Source organism: Triplophysa rosa, linkage group LG2 (assembly GCF_024868665.1).
Source record: "Triplophysa rosa linkage group LG2, Trosa_1v2, whole genome shotgun sequence".
In the NCBI taxonomy this organism is placed as follows: Eukaryota; Metazoa; Chordata; class Actinopteri; order Cypriniformes; family Nemacheilidae; genus Triplophysa; species Triplophysa rosa.
Window position 1 is genome coordinate 29,301,131 of NC_079891.1, and position 17,089 is coordinate 29,318,219.

The window sequence follows — 17,089 nt, forward strand, 5'->3', positions numbered from 1 at the left end:
CTGAGATACGTGTTGTTTCAACAATTGTTATGGCTATTGGTCACCATCTATTTATCATTTCAAGTTTGATCGTGACAAGACTAAGCTCCTTTTGCTTCAAGCCAATACTCGTTCAGCTGAAGGCCACACCATTGTTGCCTCCAAAGTTTGCCATAACCTTATCCATGTGACTTTTTGATCTTTCTGACTTGATTGGTGTAGTTTATTGCTACCAGTTTTGCAAAGACTTGCACACAAAGAATATCAGTGTAAACGTACAAACTGCAGACACGCAATATATTACAGTATATGAAACACAGAATGGTTTTAAACCCTGTCTCCCTCTAGACACTGTATTTTATTCCATACCCCAGTTTCTATCCTTCTCTCTATTCCAGAGTACATTTATCCCTGGATAAATAGCTCTTTTTTACCTCGAAATCAGGCACCCAAGGCATTATTAAACCAGTGCTTTGTGAAATTAATTTGGCCTCTCTTTTGTTCAAAATTGGGTTACCCTTGGAGACGGAAAGGAGAGCGAGCAGGAAGTAAAGAGGATAAAAGACTTGTTTAATTGCACTGACACATTTGAGATTTATAAGTAGTACCAGCAGCTCTTTAGCCTTGACCAGGCCAATTTCTCAGTTATTCAATCAGACCATCTCCAAATGAGGAGACAGACCTACATTACCCCTCCCACAAACCTCCAACACTCCGCCCACAGGGAATTCGTAACCGGGTTTCTACAGCCAGAGGAAACTAACTGCACCGACATCTTTAAAGATGCTACAAAAACCACTCGCTTCTATTAAAACTAAGGAATTTATGTCGGAAAATAGTACAAAATTGTAAAAAAACTCAATAAGTCTTAATGTCTGTCTTCAGACAGCAAGATAAAGTGGCCATGCGGCTGGACCCTCTTCGCACTTGATAAAAGCCCCCCAAATCTGGAGTTTTCTGAGAAAATGCTTTTGGGATTCTGAGAAAGGGGTTGGGAAACAAGAGGAAAGAGCAGCGCGAGGCAGAGGATGAGCGGAGGTGAAGGGCCGTGGTGAGATTGGATTTAAACGACATTATTCAGGCAATTTCATGGCTACTTAGTTCAGTGCTACAAAAAGTCAGAGGGGGAGCAGGCGAAGCACTCAATTTACAAGTGATAAATCAACTGCCACAAATGACTACCAACCCTTGCAAAAATGATATTTTAAAGAGAAGCATTTCTGCTTGTTTTTTATCGTTCCCACTAAAATTAAACCGCCGCAAATGGCGGCGTCAGCAAATGTCAGAATGATTTTCCCAACCTCGAGGGATCCAGCTGTGAGGAAGTTGTCAAATTTCAGATTGTCACACTTCGGACGCGTCTGAAAGTCTTCTTGGCTTCCATTAAGCTGCCACAGTTCAATCACTAATGCAGCTAAATCTACAGCATCCATGTGCTCTAAGCCCTTGAAAATCGAATGGCATGTTGTTAAAAAAAAAGTGCCATGGGAGAACTGATGATGTTGCATTTAGGAAACTGCTTAACAAACCCCAAAATGTCTGTGAAAGTCAAATCAAACTCAAATCTGCTGGCAGGTAGTAGCAGTATCTGTCCTTTGGAATAAATCGTAAATTGTTCAAATATTTTTGTTTCCACATATTCATTACACATGCTTAATTTGAAACCAACACACTTTTGTGAAACAAAGAAGGTCACAAAGAAAAAGAAAACCTCGATACATTCTACAGCAGGTGCACAGAGCTTTGAAGTGGTCGGAGATGCATCGCACTCATTCCTCTACCCAAAACGGTTTCATGTATATTTATAGGACGTCTTGCTTGAGCGACCGGCTTCAGACCACAGCATTTCAATGGAATTGGGACCAGGCCTATTGACGTTGGCAAAAAATATAAAATTGCATCCGTTTGTGCCTCTGTTGCTGAAACACACCTCTGTTTTGGATCACTGTCATCCCACCTCTTTCAGGTGTATATCACACAGACAGAAACTCCTAAACCAAACCATCTATTATTCTCTCGTGGACTGCGAGACCTTCAGACTCTGAGGTACCAAAGCAAAGCATGCTATTATGATTCCTTCCTCATGCATCACAGCTGGACTGATGGCTTTGGTACAGGTACACAATGTTGTTTTTTCAAACACGACCTTCAGACTTTAAGAAAAATGAAACCGAAACGGTGTATTGGGCAAGATTATGGACTGTCATATGAATGCCATTGTAGCCCTTCCTTGTTTTTTGAGCATTCTTTCTCAAAAAAACAGATAGTTTTGGGTCTGGATGTTGATTGGTGATACCGTGTATTGCATCATGTCGTTATTGTGTATATTACAATACAGCAGTCATATAAGTCAACTAATAATCTTGAGTAGGTTCACATGTCAAGGACGTTCTCTATTAGTGGGAAAATAGCAAAAATTGTCTTAATAAAAACAACGATTTTTGTAAAAAATGTACACCTTTTTTAATTAAACCACTTAAAGATATTTGGTTCCTAACAATGTCCTTTGGTCGTGACAACACTTACAATTCAACATGTTCTCTATATTAAATAGATTTCTAATGGATTTTTTTACAAAGGAGAGACTTGTCTGATGTTCCTGACCTCAAAATTTTTCCCATCACGACAACGTTTAAAAAAATTAGATATGGAATTTTAAAACACTGCATGCAATTTTTCTTTATTTAATTATACGAGTCCAAGATAAAGGTCAGGTCACATTTTAAGCAACATTATAATAATAATAATTCTAGTGATTGGCCACTTTGTACCGACTCTTATGTCTAATAACTCTTTTAAAAGGATTCCTGAGACTACAGAGATCCGGGGGTGTAAAGCCTGTACGTTAGTTGGCATTTTCTCGGGCAGCGGATGAAAGGATGCTCATCTCCTCACTGTCACAGTCTAATTGGAGTTGTTCTAAATGGGTCAGATGAAATAGGGGGCTGTCGAGCATCTGTCCAGCCCATGCAGGGCCAGAGCAGGGGCCGACACTTTCAAGCCTCTCGGTGACAGCAGCGTCACGGTGCTTTGATGTTTCTCCGACAGCCAGCGCAGAAGTATGGGTGGGGAGGGTTTGCGAGCGCGTGTGTGCGACACGACCAGACTGACAGTTTCCTCACTTCATTGGCTCCGAAGCGGAAAAAAGTGGATTTCAAAGCAGCATCGCTGGTCCGTATGCAAAAAACTTTCTGTTCTCCTTCAAGTAAAGGGGCGGGGGGGGTTTGGGGAGTCGGATGGGATGAATATCTTTGATCATCACATGGTTTAATTAAGAAACAGCCTTTGCCATGTCACTCTCCCTTAGGTTTCCATCTCTCTCCTCCCTTCAATCTCGCTGCGCGATGGGGGCGAAAACGCGCTAACTATCATTAAAGCACGGCTAATGCTATCACTGCCCTGTGTTTTCAGGTGACAGCTGCGTATTTTACGTGCCTAAAGAGGCGTGTTGAATCTTTTCGTACAATGGATAAAGCCGATGTTGCTGTCTTTCTCTCTGCGCCTCGCTCTTGTTGTTTGTCAACAGGTTCCCGGACCCGACCTGCCATCAAAGGGTTTCACACTTCACAGGCCACGGGGATTAGAGGCCTTTCAGAGCCATAGAGAGCGGCTTCAACCCAACAAAGACCTCTGGCTATTACTGCAGCTATGAGCACAGGGAGAGACGGACAGGCAGTTTGAAGTAGCCATCAATGATTTCTAAACCTGATTAGATCAAAATAAAGATCAAAAGAAAAGAAAAACTGGCTTAAACTGGAGAGTAACTTTCAAGAATTCTTCACCCAAATATGAAAATTCTTTCATAATTTACTCGCCCTCTTGTGAATGCCAGCTGTATATTTCTCATCTCTCAGTTAAAAACAAATTAATATATTTTTTAGTGTAAATGAAACAATACGAGAGCAAACGATTAATATTTTCATCTTATTTAGCGATCAATGAGTTGTGTATCCATGCAAACAAACCGATCAGTGTGGCATGTCAATAATTTAGAATCTTATTGGTTCTTGTATAAGAAAAGCTAAACATAATAATAGTTTCTCTCACAAATGTATTGATTTACTTCAGAAGACAATTTTGGATTATTTTAAAGATGGCCTTATGCACCTTTTTGGAGCTTCAACATTTTGACATGTAAAAAGATAAAATGACGAATTTTTGTGTAACAGAAATAAATCAGATCCTGGATGTCATGAGGATGTCATGAATAAATATATTTAATAAAACATAAAAAAAATATTTGGGTGATCTACTCATTTTATACGACGTCAATGTTGATTCTTTCTGATGTACAGTAAGCAAAAGTAAAAATATTTTAATTTAAAGACATAAACAGTCTACTAAAGAAACCATCTAGAATAGCACGTCCATGCACGTCCTTTAGTGTTTTTCATATTTAAATGACCTGCTTATAATCCCACTGTCATAAACAAAATAAAAAAAAATTAAATATCTAAAATATAAGTTTATATAAAAATAAAAATATCTAAAATACATGTTTATATAAATATTACAAATATCTAAAATATAGTTTTATATGAAAACACAAAAAATATTTCAGAAATACAAAAAAACTACAAAATATATACATTTATGTACTTTTTTAAATGTATAAATATAGTTTTAGTAAAAGTAATGCAACACAGGTCCATGTATAGTAACATTTGACTTAAATCTCATTTAAAATATAAGATATATATTCCTATGAGAGACCACCAGATGGACAAACGTACCATCTGAACTTTAAAAACACAACATGACAAGCTTCCTCACACTTCCCCCCATGAATAACACCAACATTATCTGTCACACAGGCCTTCCCCTGAGTGTGTGTGACTGTGTGCGTGAGATCTTTCATCGGCTCAGACCTGCGTGACTTATTGGTGCTCGATGTCTGTGATCACGCTTGCGAGCACAGTACAGATGGTGTCCTGTGATAAACACAGACACTCACAACTAAACACACACACAACCACACGACTAGCTCAACAACAAATCCACACAAAGTTCACAGCACAAAAAATGATACAGATGCAAACAAAACACTCCGAAAACAGGCAAGCACGAAACCACATACTAAGACATATATACACACACAAACCGGATTGGTGGAGTGAGGTGTGTTGTGGTTACTCCTGTTTGCAATGTTGTACGTGTGTGTTGTGTATGCTAATGTGGGGCAGGCGTTCTAACAGGTGTTTGCATGGGCGACAGTCTGCAGTGCCTCCTGGGTAAAATGCTTCACACTTGCTTCATCTCGACATGCGACAGCCTTGTACGGATTAATTATTTCCCTTGAGGAAAGCAGCAGTCCTTTTCCTTCTCTCTCTCTACAGAACAAGAACTATCGTGTGTGTGTGTGTGTGTGTGCGTGTGTGTATTTGCTCTCACAAACACTGTGTGAACAAGAAAGCAAAGTGAACCGGTTCCGTCCTGTCCATTTATTACCCATTACTTCTCTTCTTTTAACAGAAATGATCGCTTGCCGTTCTGATGCCGTGCATTTACCAGCAATCTAATCTGACTACCATCCTCAAGCGAGCGTATTTGCTCATGCGTCGCGTTTTTCTCTTTTCTGGTGTACATACAAATGATCCGGTCCTGCCAGGCACACAACATTCGGAGAGAGCAAGAGCGAGGGAGGGGAAGATTGCGGGAAGCAGTATGGCAGGGGGATAATTAGCAGAATGACCTCTGTCCTTAATCACTCGTGGCTGGCACTGAGTGCCCGTGTGTCAGAGCAGCAGTTCTCTAAATGCCATCTCTCATTACCGCCAATGCACCCCACACACACAGAATGCACAGTAAAAGACATCAAGACCCGATCCCTGAAATCTCCCAGCCATCCCGACCTAACTCACGCACCTACGTTCTGAACGCTGACCTTCCATTGTGGAGTAGACGGGTTGGGATGAGTGGGGTACGGTAAGGCCCGGGTCAGTTCGGGATGCAGATACACCAGACGGAGAGCGATGGAGGCTGGGACGTGCGTCCTTCAAGCTCCCTGGGCCGCCCTTGAGCGAGCAGGCAGTGTGGAGGAGGCATAATCCTAAATACTCAATTAACACTACTCTAATTAGCAGCAAGCGTGTGTATGCGTGCACTCTTTGGAGGGGAGTTAGATTGAAAAGGATAAGAAGGAATATGAATACGAGTGGGTAGAAAATGGAGGTCCTAAAAATAAGTGGAGTTTTCTGTACAGGTCGTTTATTCGTTCTTTAAAGCAGTGCATCGAGAGAAAGAGAGAGAGAGAGAGAGAGAGAGAGAGAGAGAGAGAGAGAGAGAGAGAGAGAGAGAGAGCGAGAGACAGATGTGTGCATGCATCCTCAGGGATGCATCTGCAAGAAATGATGCAGTGATGAAAGAAGTTGTGACACAAAATTACTGAATATTTTCAGAGCACCGCAGTTTCAATTAATCACCAAGAAATATCAACTTCTCAGAGATTAGAAAATGACATGTTATAGTACTTCAACCGTTCAGCATTAGCTGCGCTTCTGTCCAAAGTACGCAATGAACAAGAGGTTAAAAAAGCCGGAAAAATGTTGTGTAGATCATGCTCACATGTGGAGCTGTGGGGTTTAACAGCTACTGACTGCCAGAACAATGAATACACATAAAACCACATCAAACCCTTGGTCTTACAAATATGGGTTGTGGCACAGAAAAAGAGCACAGATAAACAGGAACTGATTCTGAGAAATACACACATGCAACGCAACATCCAGTGGGTTTTGAAGGTTTTCACCTTTTGAAAGCTCGCTTATTAGCACACTGTCAGCAAACTGTCAAAACAAATGCTTAGAGATGGGACCTAACATCGGCTTCAAAGGATTTAGACTATATACCCGTGTGCACACGGCACCCGACCCAGTCAAGTTTGGGCCAACTTTCTTTTCAATCGCAGTCAGGAGCAAGCTGTGGCGGCTCTTTGTCTCTGATCTCTTATCCTTAAAATTGTCACTTCAACAAAACTCTTAGTTTGAGGTGGACACACAGTCTTAATGGACACACCTGGATTTATTTATTTATTTGCACTTATATAAAGTGCAATGCAAGTGCTTAAGAATGTACAATATTATATACATTATACAGTTGCAATCTTCAGATCTCAGGGGAGTTATTATTCACAGCTACTGAGAAACATTTGAACAATTTACTTGCTCCACAAGATTCACCTAAACCTGTTGTTCTGCAATGACAGTAGCCGACATAAAAAATGACTGACCACATAACACAAATTATGCTAATGCACATGGTGGTTATAACCTAGATAGCACAGGTATGTCTGTAAGATGTCTGCTAAAGATCTGGAATACATCTGCTCTGTAAAAACATCTGATAAACGTCTTAGAAAAGCAGTTTTACATATATTCTTAATCCTAAACATCTTACAGATGTTCCTGTTGCACATACTTAGAAACAAATGTATAGTATAATGCAATGCAAGTCGCTTTGGATAAAAGCGTCTGCCAAATTCATAAAACGTAAAATCTTCTAGGTGTCTATGACATCTGACAGAAATGAGCGAACAATCAAAAAATATGTTTTGCAGATGTAAATGCAGACATCAAATAGACGTCTCCCAGATGTATGTGTGCTATCAGGGATCGAAATATATCTGGGATATATTACACCATCAGGCACCCTTTTCAACACTTATCATACTCTGATAAACTGATTTAGAAGACTTTAATTGCAATTTTGAAATTTTTTTTTGCAACACGTGCAAACTCCCACAAACACCAAACAACCAGTGTTTTCTGGCTCTATCACCCTATCAGCAGTGAAGTGGTTTCACAAAAGTGGGACGGGGAGGTGGTTGGAGAGAGAGAGAGCGAGCCCACTAGGAGCTTCTGGTGTGGTTGCATTTTAAACAATACCTGCCTGTTGCTAATGGCCGTGTCATCTGCTCTTCTCTCAGACTGATTACTCAGCGATTACTAACCCAGGCCCCCAGCCGCCGTAACAACCGTTGCAAGCACAATGGAGCTCTGAATGTGGCAGCTGTTTGAAGCTCTACAATTAACCCAGCATGCCTCTGTGTGCCTCTGTGCCTCTAATTGAGTGGCGAGCTGAAAGAACGCGCCTGTCCTCCCCCAGACCTCCTGCACCACAGGCTCGGCTACACATCTATGCCCCTTTCAAACACACGCGCTAATGACAATAATGGCACAGGATTGCGGACCTGTCTTCCTGTCTGCCCAATCCTGGAGAGAGATGTGAATATGCATAGCTTGATAAAAATAGACGCACTAACGTATTGTTTCAAGCTCATTATTATTCGAAAACTGGTGATCAAAAACAATGTAAATAAGGGTGCACATAAATGTCGGTATAGTATATGGGCAATTCCGTGAAAATGTGAACCTTACCATGAAAAAATATTTTTTTACTATGCTAACAGCACAGATATCAACATTTGGTGGTTCAAATACCCATGTGAGGTCTCTCTTCAAGATTTTAAAGCATTTGTTTTATTTTAAGTGCATGATTTTTCATAGTCAGGTAAGTGCCAATTTCAGGATTGTCACATCTATCCTCATAAATGGACACTTTTAAAGTAAATTAACTATTTGATGTTCTATGAAGAGGCATCCTTCTCTATTCATTGGGTATTATTGCTTCAGGCTTGTGCATTTTAATTTACAGAAATCCTACAAAATTCGTCGTCTCCCAAAAATATATATTTTTGTCACATCCATAACACATGTTTATTTGCCTTTTTTAAAATAAAAAGATTGTTCATAGACTGACATTTTTCTGATGTTTAGATTCTATCAACAAGGGTTTAGTAAAATATACACAAGATGGTTCAATATATTCGTAACAAATACAGTCTCTGAGCATTTTTATGTCACGTCCATAATGCTGGAATTGCCCATATACTGATTTTGTTATGGTAACTAATATGATGACCAATATGATACAAATTCACCAAAAAATTTAAATTCTGTCATCATTTACTCACCCTCGACTTGATCGAATTTTGTTCTGAAGAATACAAAGAAAGATATTTGGAAAAATGCTTGTCACCAAACAGTTCTTGGCCACCATTGACTACCGTAGTATGGAAAATTACAACGGTAGACAAAAGTGCCCCAGAACTATTTGCTTTCCTACATTCTTCAAAATATCTTCTTTTGTGTTCAACAGAACAAAGACATTTATTAAGCAATTTTTCCTACTATGTTAGTCAGGGGTGGCCTGTTTGGTTATAAGTATTCTTACAAATATCTTTCTCTGTCTTTACACAGATTTGGAACAACTCGTGAGTAAATGATGACAGAATTTTTATTTTTGGGTGAACTGTCCCTTTAAGAAGTCTGTCTACTAAGGGTGTCACTAAAATTAATTTTCCTATTTAAATAAAATAATTGCTGCCAGATTTATTAAGAAAGGCCCGTGTTAACAGGCAGGGTCAGTTAAAATGAAAAAAGCTGTTTAAAGCCTAATCTAATATTTTGTTAGGGCCAAACTTGGCTCTGATTTTAATAGATTCATTTCCTGCTCCGCTCAGTGTGAACTGGCAAAACATTTCAGGGTTACTGAGCTAATTCCCTGCAGACAGCAGCCGGTATCCAATCAAAGGTGAATCTCTGAGCTAATAAGCGCAGGGGCTCCAAGTCAAATTAAAATGCACATGAATAATGTGCTTGATACTTAAGACCTTCCCTGAGGAAATACAATTTTTAACATTATTTTCTGCAATATCTACCCGAGGATGACAAAAGATGTTTAAACGTGTAATACTTCAACGTGACATCATTTTAAAGCCAATTCCAAAATAATTCAATAAAAAAACAACACGTGTTTTGGAAAGCGTTTGGTCTTTCTCACACACACAATCCATGTCGTTTTAAAAGTCTGAAATCCTTTTTACAAACTATACACTCTCACTCCGCCATCCTTCTCGATCGTCCTGTCTCCTCGTCGCGCTCTCATCTATCTCTCCCGCTCTCTCTCTCTCTTTCTGAGTAAGCGAGTTTCATTGGGGGTGCTTGCCGTCTGAAATCACCTCAGGGCAAACACTTTATTATCTGCGGTCAAAGCGTCACTACAAATACCATTCTACACACACAAGTGTCACTTTGCATTTGCCTACTCTCAGCCTGTATCAGGCAAGCAGGGCCAGGCTGCCTACACACACAGTGTGGGAAAACAGACAACACTCGTTCCTTTTCCTGCTTATAAAAACCTTCTGCTTCATTATGAAGAATAAAATCCTGAAAATATGTTAAACAGTTGTCTGGAATACTCTAATGTGATGGGTCAGTCGTGCTAAATAGAATCGAACATGTAGCTTTAGCTTAAAGGGATAGTTTACCCAAAAATGTTTATTCTTTTAGATTTACTCACCCTCATGTCATTACAAATCTGTGTGACTTTCTATCTTCTGCAGAACACAAAAGCAGATATTGTGAAGAATGTTGGTAACCAAACAACATCGGGCCCCATTAAATTCCACTGCATGGACACAGGAGACATTCCTCAAAATATCTTCTTTTGTGTTCTACAAAATAAAAAGTCATACACAGGTTTTGAAAGACATGAGGTTGAATAATGACAGAATTTCTATTCAGGGGTGAACTATCCCTTTAAATCTCATTGAATCTGTATTGTGATTTTAGTTTTTATGGCTTCATGCTTTTCGCTATTCAGCACCCAACAGCTTTTTCTGCCCTCCATACCCCGGAGGACAACGTGAGGTACTAGAGATGATAAAGAAAGATGAATAAGAGATCCTCAGCGCTTGTAGCAGTGAGAGAAAGATAACAGCCCCTCCTCTCCCTGAGGAGAACCCCACAGACCCCATCCGCTCGCTCTCCTCCTGACGCCTCTTCATCATCCACAACAACAGTGCCAGCAGCTGACGAACGCTGTCCTCCTCACGCCCGTGTGGAATGCTAACCGTCAGCAGACACGTCAGGGGCATCATGGGATGAGAACTGGGCGACTCTGTTTCCGTTCGCCAGTCGGCCGTTTGGCACGAGGTGTGAGGGAAAACAAAGCACAAATCCAACATGCGAAACGAAATGTATGTGGAAATGCACATACGGCTATTTTGGTTTGTTCTTGTGGTATCTCAAAATAAACAAAGTATGATTCGATTAATACTGTAATTTTAATCATTAGAAAAAGTTCAACAGTGGGGTTTCAGAAAAATACCTTTAATTCATCAGCAGGTTGTTGTGTCTTTAAACTTCATATAACGTTTTTTAAACGTCTACACAGGAAATGAAAATTTTCCAGGAACCCAGACCGCGTTCCATTCATGTCTCGATTATGGTATTTTATGTGACATGTTTTGTCTGTATTGTGTCAGCACCTGCCTTGAGACAAATTCCTTTTATATCTTAAACTCGGTAATGAAGATATAAAATTCCCTTTTATCCCATAATCCACCTCCTGTCCCTGGATCTTATCCAGCCCACCGACACACACACACCTCTGCATGTGGAGGTTTACCGATAACCACCCACGTAAACAAAAACATGAAGAGGACCATTTAACTTTTATACACCAGACTAGAAAAGAAACCGCCTCAGCCAACCCACATACGCCAACAGAGTTGGCAGGGTCACTGAATCGACAGAAAGAACAGACCTCTATATCTGAGCACATCTTTATGGGAGAGTGAGAATTTAAATCACCGCAATAAAAGTTGTCATTGCAGAGAAAAAGAGATTATGGGATTGACAGCATTAAGGGATTAACAAATGCTTTAAAGAGTGCAAAAGTCAATTTCGGAATTAAACTTCCTTTTCATTTTATCTATAGGGAAATTGGTTTTGAAATTATAAACCTAACAAATTAACTTCCAAATTAAAGACAGACCTACCATGAGCTCAGAGGCTGTTAATGGACGATAAATAATCTCAAATTATTTAAAGGGATAGTTCACCCAAAAATAGATTCTGTCATCATTTCTTCACCCTCATGTACTACAAAGCCTTGATTCTTTTTTTTGTGAAACACAAAAGATGATGTTGTGAGAAACATATCGGTTTTGTGTCCAAACAATGGAAGTCAATGAGTTGCCAGTGTTGTTTGGATATCAACGTTCTTCAAACAATCTGCTTTTATGTTCTGCAGAAGAAAGAAAGTCATAAATGGGGGTGAGTAAATGATAAAATAATTTTCCTTGTTGGGTGAACAAGGAAACAATAATTCACGAAGAGCGTGGACACGCACACACATACTCACACACAGAGATATAAGCACAAGAGCAGCAGCAAGACAAATCGAAGCATCAGACCGAGATTACGTGGACGAACACGATCTCAAAGGAACAGATAACAGGAAGAAAAAACTGCGGCTGTGTGTGTGTCCTGACAAACCGAGGGATCTCACAGGGCGAGTATGCAGGTAAATGGAAAAAGAGGGTTTGCCTGCAGCTAGCCTGGAGCAATTCTCAACCCTTCTGCTCTCTCATTTAGGAAACAAGACCACCACAGCTTCAAAATGAATATTAAACACCACACACACACACACACTCTCTGGCACACAACATTAAGCAATTTACCAGTTATAAGCCAGTGTACTAGCAAAAATTCTCACTAGACGGCCAAATCACAGGAGGGACAACATTTGCGCATCTATTTCCCTCTCCCAACACTTATTTATATCTAAACATGTCTTTGTTTGTTTTTGACAATGTGTCTGAGAATATTAGACCGCAGAGACGTGTAAGGACAGGAAACAAGAAACCCAATCAAGCAAACCACGTCTTTCATACTAATGTGTCTGATTCTCATTTGCAAGAGAAACTGTTGGCACACACACACGCACGCGTACGCACTTTACCCAGAGGAGACCATGTGTGTCAGGCAGGCTATTCTAATTGATGTTAAAGGACCCGAAGGAGCATCACTGTTAGTTTTGCACGTCGTGTACTACACCCTTCTTTCTCTTTCTCTCTTGCGCAGACACACTTTCTAAATATGATCTGTCTTTGAACATTTTTTCACACTAATATCCTCTTTCTTCATAACACATTACATAGCTCTATTAATATTGTGCTTCATTGTCAGACAGATGTTTATCCTTAAAAATGTAGTTAAACACGACTTGTAAGGTCATTTTAGGTGGTCCTAAAATGCAAACGATGCCTAAAAACGGCAAAATCGCATTCAAATGAGACAAATATAGGTTCAGATTTTCATCAGGATTATATACTTGCTTTGCATACAATATTGAATTACACAATAATAGTAAAACATGGCAAAAACCAAAAGGCAAGGTCTGTTTAGGTGGTCCTAAATTGCAAATAAGGCTTGAAAACTAGCCAAATCACATTCCAACTTAAATCTAATAATGCAAAAACGTTTATGCAAAGGCTATGTTTAGAGTAGGGAATAGAAAATATAATTACTCTGGTATGAAAACAATGGAAGCTTATGAAATGTCCTCACGAATACAGTTAAACAAATGTGTCCACATTTGTGTTTTAAACATCTCTATATCTTGGCCCCTAAAGGAGAATCATCGGGATCTCTTTTCCTCTCTTCCTCCTCCTTTCCTGTCCTCCCTCACTCCAACCCATGCATACACCTGGGAGGCCCGCATGCCAGATTAAAGGGCATCTCCTCTTGCATTTGCCAAAGCCATGGCAACAGCCACCAGCATCCCAGACCCCCTTCACGACCCTGCCCCGCCCCCTTCTCCGCCTGTGGCACCAGGATGGGCACAGAGAAAAAGTTGGGTCCCCAGCAGGGTCTGGAAATGAGCCTGTGGGTGTATGTGCAGGTTTCTGGCAGGATGATCGCCATACTGAGTCTTGTAAGTAAAGTTTTACTTACAAGCCCAATTGAACATACTAACAATCATGTACAAAAAAAGAGATTTTTATGACTCGGGTCAGACTGAGCACACAGGTAAATCCAGAGGGAGAGCGAGATGGAGGGGCGGGGCATTGGACTGTCAATCAATTTTCAATACGAACACGACCACATGCTAAAAAAGAAAAAAAGAGTGTGTGCAGTCTGTGAAAATTCCCTGTGGAACCACAGGCATCAGTTCTCAATCCATGAGAAAAGGTCAAAGTATGCAGATTTCTACTAAATCCAGTCTGACTTCGGGCGCGGAGGAAATTTGTGTGAAAGCTTTCATTTTAGCTGCACATTTAAATATTTAAATACACGCTAGGCTTTCTAGTGGGTTCATTTCTATCAGGTGTTGGGAAGTGATAATCTCTCTCAACCGGATTGGTTGTTATGACCCTATACATGATGTCACAGCACCATATGTGCATCTGATTGGCTGCCAAAACCCTCTGCGACTCAAGAAAAAAGATTGAGACACAAACAGAACACACGGGTAAGTATTTTCACGATTGAAAAGAGTAAATGAAGAGAGCGAGAGAGAGTTCAAAGTCCAGCATAGAGGTCAGTGGTATATCTTCTCTAATTCGCTCGGCCTTGAAGCCCGTGTCTCCAGGGTCTGCTCTGATGAGCGAGGATCTGCCCTCATGCTCAGACTTTCATGTTGCCATCTAAGCTACTGGCAGACAGACGGGGGGGCGGGGTGCGTGGTGATGGGGGGACGCTACAAATGTCACCCAAAAAGCGAGATTTAATTAGGAATGACAAGCCCTGACACGGGAGAGTGCCGCCACATACTCCGAGAATTTGGGCATGCTGAAAGCAAGCGGCTATGATTTATAATTTAAATAATGCCTAGCGTTTCTTTTTCATTTCTGGTCTGGAAGGGGGAAACTCAAAAGGCCTCTTCACTGAAGCTAATCTAAATGATATTTTTAAAAGCAGCCGGTCAATGTTTTTTTTTCTTCTAAAGCACGTCGCTCTCTCGCTCTTTCCGTCTTACTCTCCATACCTCCACTTTGCACTTTCGCCGCCTCTTTCTGCACAGCCCAGGAAAGAGGTGCGATAATGAAAACAACCCCCTTCCTATCACACCCTCGCTCTCGTTTCGCCCGCTAAGCTCCGTGAGCTCGGGGGAAATTGATTGTCTGGCGGCCGATCCGTGCGCTCGCAGCTGATGCCGGAGCCAGTTAAGTCCTCTTTTATTGAGGGAACGAGGCATTTTTAATAGGAGTCGCACCAATGAACTGCACAGATGCTCCTCATCTGCATGTTGAGGGGGATGTTTTTACTCCACTGAAATAACCTCTCTCTCTCCTCAGGTGAGATACAGCAAACCAAACAGGTAACGGTTTTGCTCAGTCATCTCCAGAATGCCGGCCTGCTGCTCCAGACTTCACAAGAGAAGCTGTGATAGGAGGACGGCAGACCATAGTCTCTCTCTTTCTCCTGTCTGCAGCCTCAGACAGTATACTCCCACTGAAACCAGAGCACAGACACTGAAACTATAATCAATTACAAGCATATAAATCATTATTGTTATGGACTGTTCTCAACCAAAAGCAAACGGAGAGACCAGAAGGTGAAACTGTATGAGGGAGTGAGTGAGTTACTATAGTACTAATACTTAAAAGAATCTATCAAACTGGAAAAAATGTATATACTAATAATGTTTTTAACATGTGTAATTGTGTAAATATGTATATTTAATGCTTCTATGCTTTGCCAATGTAAAGACTGTTTGTCAGGCCAATAAAGCTTTTTGAATCTGAATCTGAGAGATTAAGAGAGTGAGAGGCTGTTTGTTTCTATTGATTTCAGCTCTGGACCCCTACTGACTGGTTCTTAATAAGGAGCGGTTGAGAAAGGAAGTGGCTAAATCCTTCTGAAATCGGAGGAAGGGAATCAATGGACTCAGGCATGGCGGTCTCCATCTCTTTCTTTTATGCTCTCATTGGTTTTATTTTTTCAAGCATCACTATGTTTGTCAATTGCCCCCAAGCAACATTTTCGGCCTTTAAAACTTTCAACCACCATCGAATCAGTTCTATCCACCTGCATTTCCATCCATCCATCCATCCATCCATCCATCCGACCTTCAGTGCAGAAGCTCCATTATCACCTTATTCCTTTACTCTCTAAAAGGTGCGTCAAAAGGTTGTTCTCAGCGATGCCATTGAAGAACCATTTTTGGTTTCCCAAATAACTATTTACTCAAAGGTTCTTGCAATAACAATTGTGTTGTTCATCGGATGTTAAAGGTTCTTTATGGCAGGGGTTTTCAAACCGGGAGGGCCTTCAGGTTGTAAGGGGTCCCCAGAAAATTCCAGGGAAAACAATGTAAACAAAACAAAACATTATTATGGTTTCATTTCAAGTGTTTATCTGCTTTTTGCAACACGCACAGTTTCCAGAATTGTTTATATTTGTATCTTCCTAGTGTTACAGTGACAGTTGCTAGAGTACAAACAAACTTGAGTTGAAAATGACTCTTCAAGGTTACATAGACTGTTTGGTCGGACGCCTGGCCTGAAGTTAACTTCCGATGTTTGCATATAAAATAATCATTGATTTTATATTTAATTTATATTATTAGTAATTTATATGAATATTTTATTGTATTCCAACTGTACTGAATTAAATTAAAACTACTATACAGAAAGTTAAGTTTGGGCCATTAATGTTGTTTTCCAATGAAACAGTCTATACATTTAACAAAGTGTAGCCAACTACTGGAAACAATATGTTGTCTTTACATTATTACATTTACTATTTATCTAACAAAGCTGAAATGTTCTTTACACATGTGTATTTTGAAAAAGGGGGTCCCACACACATCTTATTTGGGGTCATAGGCATCATAAAGTTTGAAAACCCCTGCTTTATGGAACCATTAAGGTGACCCTTTCCTCAAAAGCCCTTTCATCCCACTCCTATCTGCACAGGAAGGAGAAAGCAGAACGATAGCATGCTGATCAGTGAACAGCAGGAGGAACACACCATCCTATTACCTTTAAGCTGCTCTGAGCTTACAGCTGAACCTCAGGGATAGCCGTTAGGAGCTACACATTCATCTGCCCGTCCTCACTGTAATCAGCTTGCGCATGTGGAATATTGCCATGTCAACACAAGGAACCAAAGTCATGGAAAAATCCAAACGCAAGACAACCCCCCTCTATTCTTTCCTTTCTCTTCCTCCTCATTACAGGAAGAGCTCCCTCAGTTTAAGTTTAATCTGAGGCTTTAAGCAGAGCTGCGGGATCTTATATCGGAAAAACACAGTACGC

The 17,089-nt window shown here is 40.5% G+C and overlaps 1 protein-coding gene across 4 annotated transcripts in view; it reads right to left on the reverse strand.

The window, feature by feature from the left end:
* The window catches only part of fam222aa (family with sequence similarity 222 member Aa), a 50,341-nt gene that overhangs the window by 3,255 nt on the left and 29,997 nt on the right, over positions 1 to 17,089 (reverse strand). The gene's annotated exons all lie outside the window — the stretch shown is intronic.